Source organism: Macaca mulatta, chromosome 6 (assembly GCF_049350105.2).
Source record: "Macaca mulatta isolate MMU2019108-1 chromosome 6, T2T-MMU8v2.0, whole genome shotgun sequence".
NCBI lineage: Eukaryota > Metazoa > Chordata > Mammalia > Primates > Cercopithecidae > Macaca > Macaca mulatta.
The window spans coordinates 183,509,363-183,526,217 of NC_133411.1; the positions used below are offsets into that span (position 1 = coordinate 183,509,363).

The following is a 16,855-nucleotide window of genomic DNA, read 5'->3' on the forward strand; positions in this document are numbered from 1 at the left end:
CCCAGCTAAGTTTTGTATTTTTAGTAGAGACGGAGTTTCACCATGTTGGACAGGATGGTCTCGATCTCTTGACCTCAGGTGATCCGCCAGCCTCAGCCTCCCAAAGTGCTAGGATTACAGGTGTGAGCCACCGTGCCCGGCTTTTTAAAAAAATTAGTCGTCAATTAATTCCAACTTGTAAAAATTAGGAGATCCAACACTAATTTCTACATTTTTTTTATTCTTTTGCAAAAATCTGGGAAGTCTGACAATGCTGGGCCTGCTGTCCAAGAGGGCAGATGTGGGCAGGAGCTGGGTAGCAGCTGCCACCTCTTCAGGAAGCCTAAGTCCCAGTAGTTGACAGTTCCTCCCAGCCTGCTGATTTTGTGACCACTTGAGTTTGGGGCCTCTGAACTAGAGATTTCTTTTTTTTTTTTTTCCTTTTTTCTGGAGATGGAGTTTCACTCTTGTTGCCCAGGCTAGAGTGCGATGGCACAATCTCGGCTCACTGCAATCTCTGCCTCCCAGGTTCAAGTGATTCTCCCGCCTCAGCCTCCCAAGTAGCTGGGATTACAGGCACCCACCACCGCGCCCAGCTAATTTTTTAGTTTTTAGTAGAGATGGGGTTTCACCATGTTGACCAGGCTGGTCTTGAACTCCTGGCCTAAGGTGATCCACCCACCTCGGCCTCCCAAAGTGCTGGGATTACAGGTGTGAGCCACTAAGCCTGGCTGATTTCATTTTATTTTAAGAGATTTGGCCCAGGAGCCCCTATCATGTGTCACACACTCCCCTGGGGAAAAACAGTGAAGCAGGCAGAGGTGACACGACCCTTCCCCTCTTGCAGTCACAGGTTGACTATACGCAGAGGTCTCTCAACGTGTGCCTCACGGGTCCCTCAGAAACTGGTTAAGATGCAGAAAAATGCCTAGGCCCCAACCCAAATCTGCTAAATCAGATCTTCCGGGAGTGGAATCCGGAAGTCTCCATTTTTAGCCATCTCCCTGGAGGATGCCTGAGCCACATGAAAGCTCTTGCAGTCGTGGTGGAAAGGATCATCCCCAGTGGCTTGCAGCTGTGAGTCCATGGGTCTAGTGCATTCTCTGGGGCCTGGAGTGGGGAAGGAATCAGTGCTTCCTGAGCCACCTCCAGCTTCCAGGCACTGTGCTAAGCCCTTTCCATACCTCATTTCATTCCATCCTCACAATAAACCAGGTACTGTTATTACCACCGTGAAACAGGTGGGGAAACTGAAGCATGAGGAGCTTGAGTAACGTGTATGAGATCACACAACCAGTAGTGGCAGAGCTGGAATTCCGACCTGGGACTGACTCCAAAGTTCTTGCGTAAGAACACAGCTGCTACTCTCGCCCTTCTTCAGCCGAGACCAAGGAGGGAATTCTGGCTGAAAGCAAACCAGGGTAGGGAAGACTGGTACTGACCTGTAACAGGTCCATCTGTGCCATGGCACGGCGAGAAGAAGTGGAGAACCCGTGTGGCACTGGAATCTCGGCTCATCGTCTCCACGAAGCCCGCCTTGTGAAGCATGCCAGGGACTCACGGCTCTGGGCTTGTTGCTCAGTGTCATGTGACAGTAAGTTTTGGCCGAGGCCATTCGTAAGGTGAATGTAGTGGCTGACTTTGAGTGGCTTCCATCCAAATTCACAGAGATTGGGCCGCCCTTCCAGAGAACCTGAAATCAGAACCTGATTTCAGAACCTGAGCCCCGCCAGCTTTTGCCAACAAACTCCGTGGTTTTGTTGTTGTTGCTGCTGCTGCTTTGTTCGCTTGTTTTGTTGTTGTTGTTGTTGTTGTGTAATGAATCTTCTTGCCATTGGCTCTTTCTCTGCCTTTATTCTAGGTTTGTACCAGGCACATCTCCAGAGTTGTTGTTCTTTAGAAAAACATCTCGGTTCCAATGAGAAAACAAAGAAAGCAAGCTAGCGTCTTCAAAAGCAAATTCGGAAACCAATCGATTGACCAGATCATTTTCTGGGTGGGGCAGAAGGGGCGGGGGAGGGCCGTGGTGGTGAATAGAGAAGAACTTTTCATAGCTCTCCTTTAAAGCAAAATCCAATATGGGTAATCTCTTCCCAAAATATTCATGATGGTCCTAAAGTAACCCCCGAGCCTGGAATTCAGTTTGGTATTCACAAAGCTGTGTGTCTTTGGACAGGTTGCTTCCCTTCTCTGAGCCTCAGTTCCCCTATCTGGAAATCTTGTTAGATAGTTTCTAAGATCATTATAGTTCTAACATTCTGTGAATTTAGTGCCTGGCACACACTAAGTGGAAGGCGAGAGAAAGAAAGGAAGCAAAAGGTGAAGGGAGGGAGAAATCAATTTGCGAAAGCTGTCTTTCATAGAGACAAGAACGAGTGTCTTTTCTACCTCCAAGGACACTGCCTGTGTCTCCTCAGCACGTGCTGAGTTGAATTGTTGATAATGTAATAAGCTCTGCCTCATTCTCCCTTGAAATACCACCTTTTAGCCTGTGTTGTCACAGAAGAAAATGAGTCAGTCAGAGAATTTAAGCAAGAGTGCTCTTCAAAAAGGACATGTAGATGGTTAATTGCAGTCAATTAGACCTGTTGTCTTCGTGGCTGGGTCTCCAGATAAGAGAACCACCCAAAGGTTACTCATCTCTGGCAAGGAAGCCCTGAGCTGCGCCATTTGACCGCGGCATCCAGGAAGTGTGGGAGCATCCAATCCTGTCTCCAGGGAGGCTGGCCTCTTCATCCCTGACCTCAGCAGCAAGACTTTTTCCCCACCAAGAGAGCGAAGTTCAAGCACTTTCTCCTTGCCTCTGGATAGATGAGACACAAATCATAGTTAAAATGATGGCATGGCAGGGCTGTGGGACAGCAGGAGACACTGTTCTCAGGGAAATGGTTATTTTGGGCATTTTGCAGAATGCTTTGAGGAAGCAACTGCTCCTAAGAATACTGTTATGTCTGAGCTATTTCAGACAAATCCTGGAAAGTTTCTTCACACAGTGATGTCAGTTAGGCCCTATCGACCTCTTCAAATGAAGCTCAAATTACCTGTTCTAACCCAAGTCCATACCTGGTGGAAATCTAGTGCTACCCCAGATTCCTGCCAACCTCCACGTTATGGAGATTGGCAACCAAATTTATATGTTGAAGTCCCAGCCCGCAGTACCTTGGAATGTGCCCTTCTTTGGAAATAGGTTGCTGTAGATGTAATTAGCTAAGGTACAGCCACATCCGAGTAGGGTGAACCCCTAATCCAATGTAACTGCCATCCTTATTAGAAAGAGAAATTTAGAGATTGCCCCACCCCTCGAACCCACACAAACAGGGAGAATGCCATGGGAAGATGAAGGCAGAGACTGGGATGGTGCTGCTGCAGGCCAAGGAATGTTAAGGACTGCCAGCAGCCCCCAGAAGCTAGGCAGGAAGCATAGAACAGTTCCTTCCTCAGAACCCTCAGAAGGAACCAATCCCACCAACACCTTGATCTCAGACTTCCAGTCTCCAGAACTGTAACACCATAAATTGTGTGGCTGAAGCCACTGTCTTACAGTGTGTGGTATTTCGTTATGGGAGCCCTAGAGAATTGATACACTCTGCCCCTACTGAGGAGATGGTGTGATGGGAGCTTTGGTTCTCCAGGACCCGCCGCCGGGGCTCTGCCTCTTTCTGTACCTGCTCAACACAGAAGTCAAACTGGGCTCCTCTTTGCCTGACCCACTGCTGGGCACTCACATGAAGCATATGTGAACTTACCAAATGCTTGAGGGGGATGCAAGTCAAGGCCACTCCTGCAGTGCACACTCTCCATCATCCCTGATGGCTCAGATGCTCCTCCTTCACTCTCTCTGTTCCCAAAGCTCCTGGAAGCTCAAATTCCTTCTGAGCTTGCTCCATATATATTTTTTTTTTTTTACAGAGCAGTTTCCCATATCCTCTGAGAATTTGCCACCTGCTGCCACCCAGCCCCTGAGGGAAGACCCCTTGCTCCAAAGCTCTTTTCAACATATTTCTCCAGGCAGAGCTATTTTCTTCCTCATTGTCACAAAACTTTTTTAAAAAATTAAATTATAGTCACTGTCATTAAGACAAAAAAGATACTGACTATATTAGTTTTCTATTGCTGCGTAACAACTTACTACATATTTAGTAGTTTAAAACAAACACACCCATGTATTTTCTTACTGTTTCTGTAGGTCCAGAATCCAGGCACCACTTAGTGGGATTTTCTGTTTAAGATCTTCTCAAGATGGCAATCAAGGTGTTGACGGGCTGTGTTCTCATCTGGAGGCTTGATGGGGAAGATTTCACTTCCAAACTAACTTGGGCTGTTGGCAGAATTCATTTCTTTGTGGTTGGAAGAGGGAAGGCCTCAGCATTTTGCTGGCTGTGGGCTAGAGGGTGCTCTCGGCTCCCAGAGGCAGCTTCTCCTTGCCATATAGTCTTTCCAAGATGGCTGTTCACCTCATTAAGCCAGCAAAGAGAGTCTCTAGAGTGAGTCAGCAAGACGGAAACTTTCACAATGTAAGGTAATCATAGGAGTGACACTTCATCACTTTTGTCATATTTTCTTGGTTAGAAACCAAAGGTCCCACCCACACTTAAAAGGAGAGAATTACACAAAGGTGTGAGAGTTAAGGATCACTGGAAGCCATTTTAAAATCTGTCTGCACGTGACAATGCAGCAGGTACACTCTGCTGCTCCCCGGCAGCCAGCCCACCCCCCCAGCTCCAGGGGTAAGCCTGATTGGTCCAAAGGCAACCCATGCTCTTTTCCATGATTGGTTTAGGAATGAGCATGTGACCCATCTCCAGCCTATGATGTGAGAAGTATACTGAGCAACTTCTTCAGTGTTGTTGCTCCTAAGACAGAATTAGGAAAAATGATGGTTTCTTTTCTTCCTCAGGATGTTTTAGTGTTTAGATGGAACCCTGGATCTGCAGCAGCCATCTTGCTACCAACTTGAGGGTAAAGCCAGACCTAAGGATAGCAGACTGGAAAGATGGAAGAAACATGGAAGAAACCTGGGTTTCTGATGTGATCATTTGGCTGCTGAATCAATTGTATCTAAAGCTCACTCTGTTTTACCTTGAATTAGGGTTGCCGTTGCTTGCAGCTAAATGCATCTTCTTTTTTTTTTTTTTTTTTTGAGACGGAGTCTCACTTTGTCACCCAGGCTGGAGTGCAGTGTGGCGCAACCTCAACTCACTGCAACCTCCACCTCCCAGATTCAAGTGATTCTTGTGCCTCAGCCTCCCAAGTAGCTAGGATTACAGGCGTGTGCCACCACGTCTGGCTTATTTTTGCATTTTTGGTAGAGAAGGGGTTTTGCCGTGTTGCCCAGGCTGGTCTTGAACTTCTGGACCTCATGTGATCCACCTGCCTCAGCCTCCCAAAGTGCTGGAATTACTGGCAAGAGCCACCACATCCAGCCTAAATGCATCTGAATATAACATGACTCTCCTAGAAAAAACCTGGAACCCAGAGCACCTGAATAGAAAATCTTAATATATCAGTGAGAAGTAGTCAACTTAGCCAAGTTTCCATTGAATATAAAAAACTGTAAAATAATGTCAGTTCTAGACAAGAACTGAAAAGTAATGTCAGTATTCTACAATGTGTAACTCATAGTTGCTACATGTAATCAGGCTTGGCCGGTTGTTTCCAGGAAGACAGCACCCTCATTTCTGAATAAGGATGACCATTTTCCACTAATCCAGAGGTAAAATAGTCATTGTAACTGCACTGAAATTTGCTATATCAAGTGAGACATGAAGGTAAATGTCATTGGCTCAGAAGAATTAGTCTTTTCCAGTGTTTAAAGGAAGGGAGAGAAACTAATGCCTATTGTGTGCCTTCAAAGTTTCTGCAATGTGCTGGTATCCACATGTTTCCAATTATTCCTCACAACACCATGCAAAGGTTATTTTGCCTGTTTTGCTGATCAGGGAACTGAGACTCACAGAGTGACACCACACCCATCAGTATTTCAGGTTTTTGGGGAGGGTCCAGAGAGCAAGGGGAAAGCTGCTAATTGCTTGTTGGTTCAAGAGAAATGTTATCTCAGTAGACTAATGTATGGACTTTCTGATGTCAGAAAATGCAAACTATGTAGCGTAACCTGTTTGCCATTTTTTCTTTGTATCCGCAAACTGACAGCAAAATGTATTGCACAAGTATTATAAATCTGTTCAGTTCAAGTGCCAGAGAACATTTACTCTGCTTCCTTCATGAGGTAATTCAAAACTTTGTTTTTAATATTTATTGAGTGTCTGAGTAGGCAAACTGCTGTGCCGTTCTATGGGGAATTTCAGATGTGTTGTCTGTGTGTGTGTGTGTGTTTTCTGGTTTTGATTGTTGATATTTTCTTGATTTTTTTTATTTGACAGGAGTATCTTTAGAAATTTATTTATTTTACAATTCATACATACATAGTTCATACATACATAATTCATACATACGTATAGTAAAAAGTTCAGACAGTTTTAAAATATAGTGATGTGTATATCTCCCCTCACCTGTGAGCCCCAGGCATTCAGCTTCCCTCCCTAGACGCAATTATTGTAGTCAGTTCAAAGCTTGTTTGTGCACACACAAACCTCTGTGTGTCTCCTCTACACACACCCAGAAGAGCATACTATACATGCCCTAGACTGTGTTATGTTTCTGTGAATGACTACGATGTAATTTATTAATCCAGTTCCCTAATAATAGGCATTTAGGTATTTTTCATGTTTTTCTCAATGTGTAATTATACGATTAAAATTCTTGGGGTTTTTTTTGGTTTTTTGGTTTTTTATTAAGACTTTCGCTCTGTTGCCCAGGCTGGAGTGCAGTGGCACGATATCAGCTCACTGCAACCTCCGCCTCCCATGTTCAAACAATTCTCGTGCCTCAGGCTCCCGAGTAGCTGGGATTACAGTCGCCCACCACCACACCCGGTTAATCTTTTTGTATTTTTTAGCAGACAGGGTTTCACCATGTTGGCCAGGCTGGTCTCAAACTCCTGACCTCGAGTGATCCGCCTCTCTTGGCCTCCCAAAATGTTGGGATTACAGGCATTAGTCACGGCGAAACTCCTTGTATTCACGCCTTTGCCCATGTTTGCAGGTATAACTGGGAGATAAAATGCTACAATTGCAGGGTCCAGAAAAAAGCACATTTTAATTTTAACAACTGTAACCCAGTTGCCTTCCAAAGAGGCTGTACACGTCTCCCTGTCTCAAACAGTGGTGAGCATGCCTGCTCCCCTACAAACTCACCAACTCAGAGTATTATCAGGCTTGTCATCTCTGCCAATCTGATAAGTACAAAGGGCATCTCTTGTAGTTTCTATTGCATTTTTCTCATTATGAGATTGAGCAGCAGACAACCTCTTTTTTTTTTTTTTTTTTGAGAGGGAGTCTCGCTCAGTTGCCCAGGCTGGAGTGCAAGTGGTGCGATCTCAGCTCACTGCAAGCTCGGCCTCCCGGGTTCACGCCATTCTCCTGCCTCAGCCTCCCAAGTAGCTGGGACTACAGGTGCCTGCTGCCACGCCCGGCTAATTTTTTGTATTTTTAGTAGAGACGGGGTTTCACCGTGTTAGCCAGGATGGTCTGGATCTGCTGACCTCGTGATCCGCCCGCCTCGGCCTCCCAAAGTGCTGAGATTACAGGCGTGAGCCACCGCGCCCGGCCTGACAACCTCTTTAAAAGTCTTATTTTGCTCTGTGTTTTAATCTTAAAATACTCTAAATCCTCTTAGAAGTAGGAGGGTCAGATCTTCAATCTGGATGGATTTACGTAATGGGTCTATGAAAGGGATAGAAAGTTAGTCAAAGCGAGGTGAGGTGGGGGAATCATGCTAAGTCAAAGGCCTCCCCCTCAGGGGCCCCTAGCCCACCCCTGATCCCTCACCCTTTGCAGAGCATGTCCAGAGCTGCCACTGCCCTGTGCCTCCACCCCACAGCCCAGGGCGACACCCTGACCTGGAAAGTCAGGCCTCTGGACCTCCTCAGGGGAGCTCAGGGATCAGATGGGCCGATGGAGGTTACCGTGGCCGGGAGCACTGGGTCTTGAGCATGTGGGTGGACCTTTCCCGCATCCCCTGACCACGTCTAACCACATGGCCTCTCCACTTTGATAGCGGCGAGAAGAGTAGCCTCTTGCTTTTGCATGTTTTCCTAATCACAGCGTGCTTTCTTGTCTGCTATTTCATTTGACTTTTTTCAACCAGCCGCTGAGGTGGAGATTATTAGCACACCCTTTACAGATGAGGAAACTGAAGCCCAGAGAGCTTTGGCAACCTGCCCAAGGTCACACAGTCAGTGAAGGAAAGGGCTGAAATCAAACCAGGCCTGCCTGACTGCAAGGCAGGATCTTATAGCTGCCTCCTGTGGGTAGGTCCGGGACCCAACTTGTCTCCGTCCTGTGGCTCAGGTACAGGGAGAGCCTCCCTGGGCCACCTGGGGAAGTCTGACCGATGTGCCAGACCCTCACAGAACAAAGGTAAGGCCTGAGCCTTCCCCCTGGCCCAGGTCTTTCCATGTCCAGTGCATCCCTGAATGCTCCCAGTACTCTGGAAAATGGGGATTCATGCTGCCATTTTAATTGGAGCCCAATCTGTTCTGACTTCAAATCTAGTGCTCCTTCTCCATCCACCCACCCACCCTCCCTGAACCATGCACAGGAAATCGAGAGGTTTTCCTAATAAACGAGTCAGTTACTACAGTGCATGTGCTACACAACCACTGCCCGCGTTGCCTCTCCCCCCAAGAGGGAAGGGAACTCCTGAGAGGCCCCAGCAGCGTTATCTGGGCAGGGAAAGTGAGTTTGAAGACCTCACACTCCATCTGGACTTTATCAGCTCCTTTCCTGGGTAGGATTACAGCAAACGATTATCTACAGATCTGGAGCCAGCAGGGACTTTGAAGGCCCCAATTGCCAAGGGGGTGGTGAAATGGGGGAAGGGCTGGAGACGCAGGAGATGAAAAAGCAGTGCAGGCATCTTATCTTCCTCCTGAAATCAAACAGGCTGGGCCTGGGCAGGGAGGGAGAGGTACCGTGTCTGTGAGGCTGACAGTCTGTAGCCCTGGCTGGCCACAAAAGATAGAGAGAGAACCAGATGAAGGCCCTCCGCTGTCTTCTCCTGATCCTCTCTCCCTCCTCCTCATTTCTTTTATTCATTAATTCATTCACTTCCATCTTGCAGCCTGTTAGTTACAATACCTGACGTGCTCTGAGCTCTCCCGCCGAGCCAAGGACTCAGCATCTATCCCTTCGTGTGGTCCTCACCATGACCTTCTGGGAGAGGTGCCAGAATTAGGCCCATTTTACAGATGAGGAAAATGAAGCCCCAGAGGCTAAGTAATAGGATGAGCCTGGGATCATGCAGCTAGTAAATAGTAGGGTCTGGCTTCTCTTAAACCTGCATACATTTATTCTTCCATTTCCCGCTGCCTGCCTGCTCTCCTCTCATAATTCATTTGTATATTCAGTTTTCCATATTCCCATTACTTGTTCATTTTGAAGTTCCTTCTCTTCTTGCTTATGCATTTCTTCTGTCCCTTCCTCCCTTCCTCCCGTCTCTTCCTTCCTTCCATGACCATGTGCGGAGCCTACTGTGTGCCCTGTCACCCTGCCATCAGGACATGGGGCTCCTGACAGATGACTGCTGGGGAGGGACAAGTGAGACCACCTCCTCTAGGGTCAACCTCCTAAAATGAGGCTTTTGGCCTGTGCCTCCCTAGGCCTGATTTGTCCCTGTGTTTGCCAAAAATTCTAGGCTTTGACAATCTCTTTGTGAAGATGTCTCAGCCAAGCAAGTCTTGAGACTCCATTGGTGTGGGAATAAAAATGGCCTGGGGCAGCCACTTCTTGCAGTTTTCCCTAAGCAAGGCTCTTTCTGTCCTTGCTGTTCTGACATCCATTCCTTCAGCAAACATCAATAAGGACCTATTATGGGCAGCCCCTGGGGCCCACTCCCATCCTCTAGCTGTCTCTGATTTCAGACCTCCCTAGCTCTAGAAAATTCACTCCTAGAGGGCAGGGAATTGGCATCAAAGAACCCGTTCACAGCCTTGGGCTCCTTCATTCATTCACCTTTTCTCCTAGCACCTAACACAGGGCCTAGCTTAGACTAAAGGCTAATAAGTACAGGATCAAAAGGCAGTGAACCATCATTCTTTGTCACTTTCCAGGAGCTGGCCCACTCACCGCGCTAGACACTGCACTGGATATAGTAGTCCCGCATCATTGTATCACTCTCATTTCTAGCTGGAGAAGTACCCTCCTTTTCTAGGTGCGGTTATGGGGTCGCTGTCACCCAAAGTGCCCGCCACTCACCTCGTAGGCTTGGGTGGGTATGTGATCTCAGCTAGAACAGTCGAGGTCTCTCTCCCTGGACTTGGAATTGTAAGCCAAGTGATGCGGAGAAAGAAAAAACACAAGCCCTTGGAGCCCATCACATCCCATCACCGATGAGTTCTGGCCCTCAGGAGCCCCAGAGAACTCCAGTTTCTGCCCTTTTCCGAATGTGCCTTTCTGTCCACTTTATGGCTGCTCAACATCCCTCCAGTATGTTCCTTCTCCCCTTGGCCAGTAAATGTCTGTTTCCGCGCTTGCAAATGACAAATCCTAAATGATGCCCCAGAGCATGGTTTCCAAGGTCAGCTAGTGGAGTCTGACCAGAAATGCTCATTCTGCCGCATCAGTGTCTTGGCTATTGCCTTTTTGGAACTGCTCTGACCTCTCCTCTTTCCTTCCTGCAGCACCACCTCTCTCAGCACCAGGGACCTCCTCCAGGAGCACTTCCTCCCATGTCTGCCTTCGCCATTAAGACTGGACACACACACACCAAGATGATCTTTCAACTTTGGGTCCAAAGGCCCTCAGTGGATGTAAAATAGGTACATGAGGCCTTGAACTGAACATTTTTTTCATTTCACCATCACCTGGATTTTCCTAGTTTAGGAGCATCTGTTTGTCTTGATAACATATGGAACAAAGTGAAAAAAATTAGACTTTGAAGAGATCGTCAGGTGAACTACACATTTAAGTCAGATTTTCCATGTCTTTGTCCCATGTTCAATAATTCAAGCTGTTAGGAGCCCTCAACTTTGTACATAGATTTCCTTCCTATCTCTGCATCTTCATACCTGGTACTTACTGTGGAATTTGAAATGCTTTTGTGACTGTAAGCAAGAAAGACGGGAAAAATACAAGAAGTTAAAGGGGATTGGATGGTTCAGATTTGGTTGATGAATGAGGTGGTTTAGAGGCATGTCTTGTAAGAGATCATTTTCTATGTGCCAGGTACTATTTACGAATCCCACATTATCTTATTAACGCTCGTAACAAGCCTTGGGGATAAACAGATGATCATCGCCATTTCACAGATTAGGAAAGTGAGGTTTCAGGAGTCAGTTGCTCAAGGGTCTCCTGCTAGTGAAAGAGGCGTCTATCCAAACAGTCTGAATGGCCTGTGCATGTGGGAATGTGCCACGCAAGCCAAGGGCAGGGAGGATGAGAAGAGGTGAGCAGAAAGCCAGCTGGGATGAATGAAGGACCTACTATGTGAAGGCCCAGGGTCAGACATTTTATTTTCTTGATTGCACTTCAGCCTCCCAGCAGCCCTGTTTTACAGATGAAGAAACTGAGGCTCAAAGAGCTGGAGAAGGTTGCCCAGGGTCCTGTAGAGAGAAAACTCAAGCTCTGGCTGTTCCACTACTCTGGGACAGCGCCCCCGGGGGAACCCCACCTTTACAAGGATGCGAAGGTAAGTGAGGACTTGTCCCCTGAAACAATTAGTATACTTACCTCTTTGTTACATATTCCCACTAAAGGTCTGCAGCCCCACCCAGCTTGAATATCAGGAGAGTGTCAACAAAATCTGGCTCGAGGCTCACAGAATCCAAGAAACATGCCAGCCCCTCCACGGTTGGATAGTGATTCACAAATGTGTCTTTAAGGGCTTTCCCAGGTCGGGCATAGTGACTCACGCCCGTAATCCCAGCAAGCTGAGGTGTGAGGATCACCTGAGGTCAGGAGTTTGAGACCAGCCTGGCCAACATGGCGAAACTCCGTCTCTACTAAAAATACAAAAATTAGGCAGGCATGGTGGTGTGCACCTGTAATCCCAGCTACTTGGGAGTCTGAGGCAGGAGAACTGCTTGAACCGGGGAGGTGGCGGTTGCGGTGAGCTGAGATCACGCCACTGCACTCCAACCTGGGCAACAGAGTAAGACTCTGTCTCAAAAAAAAAAAAAAAAAAAAAGAAAGAAAGAAAAGAAAAGAAGTAAAAAGGACTTCCCTATCGTCAGAGCAGCAGACAAACCCAGGTGACTCTGAGTCTGCACAGAAAAGGCAAGGGTGACCAAGAGTGAGGAGGTTAAGCACCTGTTGCTTTCAGCTCAGGTCCTGGTCATAGCCCTTAATAAGAACAAATCTCTCTGATTGTTGCAACCTTCAATATGCCTGTGCCTATAGTGCCTGGCCAATAAGAAGTGCTTACACAATAGCTGTTATTATTGTAAAGACGGTGCAAAGAGTTAAGGGAAGCCGGTAGTTCGGCTGAATCTGAGTTGCATCTTGTAGGCCATGTATGTGAAAGAAGGGCAGGCCAGGAGGGAGAACAGAGTGAGTAAAGCCCAGAGGCAGGGGCACGGAAAAGCAGGGAGGAGTTAAGCTTGGGGCAAATATCCTAAATGAAGGGGAATAAAAGGAAACGAAGTTGGCAAGTTGCACCGGGGCCTCGTTTTGGAGTTGTTTGAGAACATGTCCAATGAGGCTGCATTTAACACCGGCCATTCGCACTCCCACCCCAAAAGCAGGAGTATCACATCCACATACCACATGTGCAATTCCTTACTTTATATCCTCCTTTAAGATAAATCTACCCTCCCTCTTTTTTAAACATAAGAGCATTTATTCTAAAAGGAAACTTTTGGCCAGGCGCAGTGGCTCACGCCTGTAATCCCAGCACTGTGGGAGGCATAGGCTGGTGGATCATGAGGTCAGGAGTTCCAGACCAGCCTGACCAACATGGCAAAACCCCGTCTCTACTAAAAATACAAAAATTAGCCGGGAGTAGTGGCACGTGCCTGTAGTCCCACCTACTTGGGAGGCTGAGGCAGAAGAATTACTTGAACCTGGGAGGCGAAGATTGCAGTGAGCTGAGATCGCACCACTGCACTCCAGCCTGGGCAACAGAGGAAGACTCTGTCTCAAAATAAATTAATTAATTAATGAAATAAAAGGAAACTTTTGCTCACTAATGGAAATGGAAGTGGCACCTGTCACAGGCAGAGACAAATTGTCAAAGTAAACAACTTTTAAGTCTCACTAGACACTCCTGCCCCAGCAGAATCTGTTCAAAAGCTAGGTCAGCAAATTTCAGAGGCAGTATTAAGCACAAAGTAGCAACAATGCAGACTTTCTTTTTAGGTCCTCAGAAAGAGTAACGCAACATTGAGAAGGGGTGTTAGTCACATCTCCAAACTGCAAGAGGACAGAAGATAGTGAGGGGTCCTTCAAACAATCTAAAAACCTGAGACCCCAATGTTGGAAAAGAGAAGGAAGGGAATGGGTGAAAGTGCCAGTTGCTCCCTCCTCAGATAGCAGGGCCCTCGACATCCCTAAGATGTCCCCTTCTTCTTTCATCCTTCCCTGAGTCCAGCCTCCCCGCCTCCCCCAGGCTGGCTTGCCTGATTTTGTGAGATGTTCAGCCTGCTTAAAGTGTAATTCTGTATTTCTGATTCTATCTGTGTTCCAGGAGGCATTATCTCTATCTCTGTAATAGCTTCTGAAGCAAAAACATTTTACTGGGTAAAAGAGCAAGGAATGGGCATGACCTGGTGCTGATTTAAAGCAAGATTCCAGGCCAGCCCCAGAGCCCTAAGCAGCCTCCCTCCTTTCTGCTGTCTAAGAAAACAGCTCCTAATAGCCATGGTATCATATTGTATGTCATATTTACACAGCACTCTGCACGCATTCACTTATTCAGCGGACATCCATTGAGTGCCAATTATGTGCCAAGTCTTCTGGGTGCTGGCAATCAGCAGTGAACAAAGACCCGTGAGGTTCTTGCTCTACTTGGGAAAACAGGCAATAAACTCTGAAACAAGTAAATAAACATGATCACGATGAGGCTACTGAGAAAGCAATGTGGTAGCAACGTGACGATGGTGTGCCATAGGAGACAGGTGGCAACATCAAAAAGGTAGACTGCCCCCGCCCTCTGAAGAAGTGGCATGTGAGCAAGAAGGAGCCAGCCAATGGAAAGCTCTGAAAGCAGAGTCTTAAAAAAAAAAGAAAGAAAAAAAAAAACAGGGCTCAAAGAAGATGGCTGCATTTCTGCCAGAGGGGGCAGAAAGAAGACAGTGGTGCTCCGATCAGGGAGACTGTGGAGGCAGTACAGGTGACAGGGAGCAGGGAAACGAGAATTTTCCACTGGCCACGGTAGGTTTGCCACGTCCCTCAGACACTCAAGTGTGTTCTTGCTCTTCTCAGCAACCCATAAAGTAAGGATGATCAGTGTTTCCCATTTTACAGACAGGAAAACTGAGGCTGGGGAAGGCTACCCACGTACATAGGGGCAGTGGTGGGATGTGAATCTACGTTTTAGGATGCTGACGTCGGCGCTCTCCCACCTGCCTCATGCTGGAGCAGCGTCCAGACACAGAGATGGCAGTGCAGCAGCTCAAGTGGCAGCTCCAGCACCCCATGTGCTTTTTTTTCGTTCTACATGGGTTTGGAAAAACTCATTTGAGCTAGCGATCGACTCTTAAATATAAGCCTTCACTCAAAAATCTGGCTGTCTATCCTCTGAAAATATTTGAAGACGTGGTCATAGTGGGCCCATGATTTGAATGACAGCAATGGGCTGGAGCAGTATCTCCACCCACCTTGAGAAAGGGATGGGCACTCTGTCTTTCCACAGCCGCCACCTCTCCCGATTGCTTGCCCCAGGCCCCTTCACTCCCCTCCATTGCATTCATGGCCTCCATATCAGCCGGCAGTAGTGGCTTCGAGACCCCAGCTCTCTAGTGATGAAACATGTGGGAAGATCCACAAGGCCCAGCAAACGAGGAGTGACCAGAGGGATTGAGTTACAGTTCCTCCCTAGAACACTTTCCTGCCTTTCTGATGTAATCACTGCACAAACAGTAGGAAATGTTCAGAAGAGCTGCTACAAGGCCGTGATTAAGAGGTCAGGCCTGGTTCTTAATTCTAACTTCAGCAAGTCCTATCTGTGGGACGTGGGCAAGTTTTAAAACCTCAGTTTCTTTATCTGTAAAGTGCAAATAATAATCATGCCTGCTTTATAAGTAGGATTGGGGGAAACAGTAATTTAGGTAACGTGCTTGGCACGATGCTAATTTCATAGTGAGTATCCAATAGATGGAGCCGTAGTTGTCTTTCTTACCTTAGAAAGCAGCTGCTTCTCCCATGTCGTGATGGTGTTTGTGCAGTTCCTCTGGAATTCTCTCCTTTCTTCCTTAGGAGAGTATTTTCTCAATGTTCCTCTTTATCTTTCTCCAAATACAGAGACAAATCTAAGGGGGAAAACATCTTCAAACTGGTCCCAGATACTCAGCGTCTTGTCAGTTCTCATTAGGGTTTAAAAGCTCAGTCTGCCGCATATGCCCAAATATAAAGCAATGCTTTCCATTCCTAAATCGAGGAACCAAAAAAACATGTGGTTGGACCTGGTTGAATATATAAACTTTTAGGCATGGCAATAAACTAGGCAAAAGGCCCACTTATTCAATGTATTAGCTCAGTTGTGCAATGTAGAAGTAAACAGAAAATTACTTACAATTTTATAATAATATTCATTTAGAGACGTCGCTTTTCTCCATATACACATTGCAATGGAGTAAACAGCTTGACTCCGTTTTTTGCCACACATAAGGAGGCCGAAGAGGGAAGACTGCATGAGGCCAGGAATTCAAGGCGGCAGTGAGATGCGATGGCACCACTACACTTCAGCCTGGGCGACAGAGTGACACCTCATCTCTAAAAAATAAAATAAAATGATTTAAAAATTTTTGGAAACTTTTTAAAGTGTCTGCTCCACAGAGAGCCACATTTTACATTGTACAGTTTAGTTTTTCAGACCTTACTCCTCTCTTCCATCTGACTGCCCTGAGATCCAGCACTTTTTGCTTCCACATCTGAGGCTGTCCCTGGAAACAAGGTCTCCATCCCGTTTGCATGACATGAGCACAGTCGGGATTTGTATTCATTCTGCGGGTGTGTGTATATTCGTGCTCTCCACAAAAGAACCACTCAGCATTGCTTTTTCAAGCCGAGCTTTAAAAGGCTTATTTGCCATGACATCCAGCACTTGTAATTTGAGGTCATACCCCGAGGAAGAATTGCTAAATCTGTGTAAAATGTTTCTGACTCCTTTTCTTACAGATTCTGTCAGATTATCTCTTTAAGAATTCTAAACCCATGTTGTTTGAGGTGGTTTTAGGCTAATGTACATTCCCCAAACATTTCTTTGCTGTTCAAAATAAAGCAATTGAGAGAGTTCTCGGTAAAAACGAGGCACTTTGCAAGAGCTCAATACAAAAGACAGCTCCCTCTTTTCTAGGGGGTAATTTTGAGAAGGATAGAAAAAAAGAGCGTTCTATGTAAGCCTCTCTACAACCACGGGAGCCATTTGCTGAGGGCCTATGTGTGCGAGTGCTTCTCATGTGCTCTCCACCTCCTCCTCATCCTCCCAGGGGATGAAACGAGGCCCAACAAGTACAAGAGACAGACCATGTCAGCTCGTGACAGAGCAGGGATGGAACCCAAGTCTGCTGGGCTCAGCCCACTCCCTCCCTGCTGCCGACTTGACCTATTCTACTTACATTAAGCCAAGTGCTGGGCTCTGATTGTACGAAATCAGACAAGCC

The 16,855-nt window shown here is 46.8% G+C and overlaps 1 long non-coding RNA gene across 1 annotated transcript; it reads left to right on the forward strand.

Annotated features, from left to right (window-relative positions):
* The first annotated feature begins 336 nt into the window (after positions 1-336).
* LOC144341257 (uncharacterized) lies at positions 337-16,303 on the forward strand. The gene is made up of 3 exons (XR_013418139.1): positions 337-1,573; positions 11,569-11,724; positions 15,790-16,303. It is a non-coding gene; the product is annotated as an uncharacterized LOC144341257 (long non-coding RNA).
* Positions 16,304-16,855: the final 552 nt, after the last annotated feature.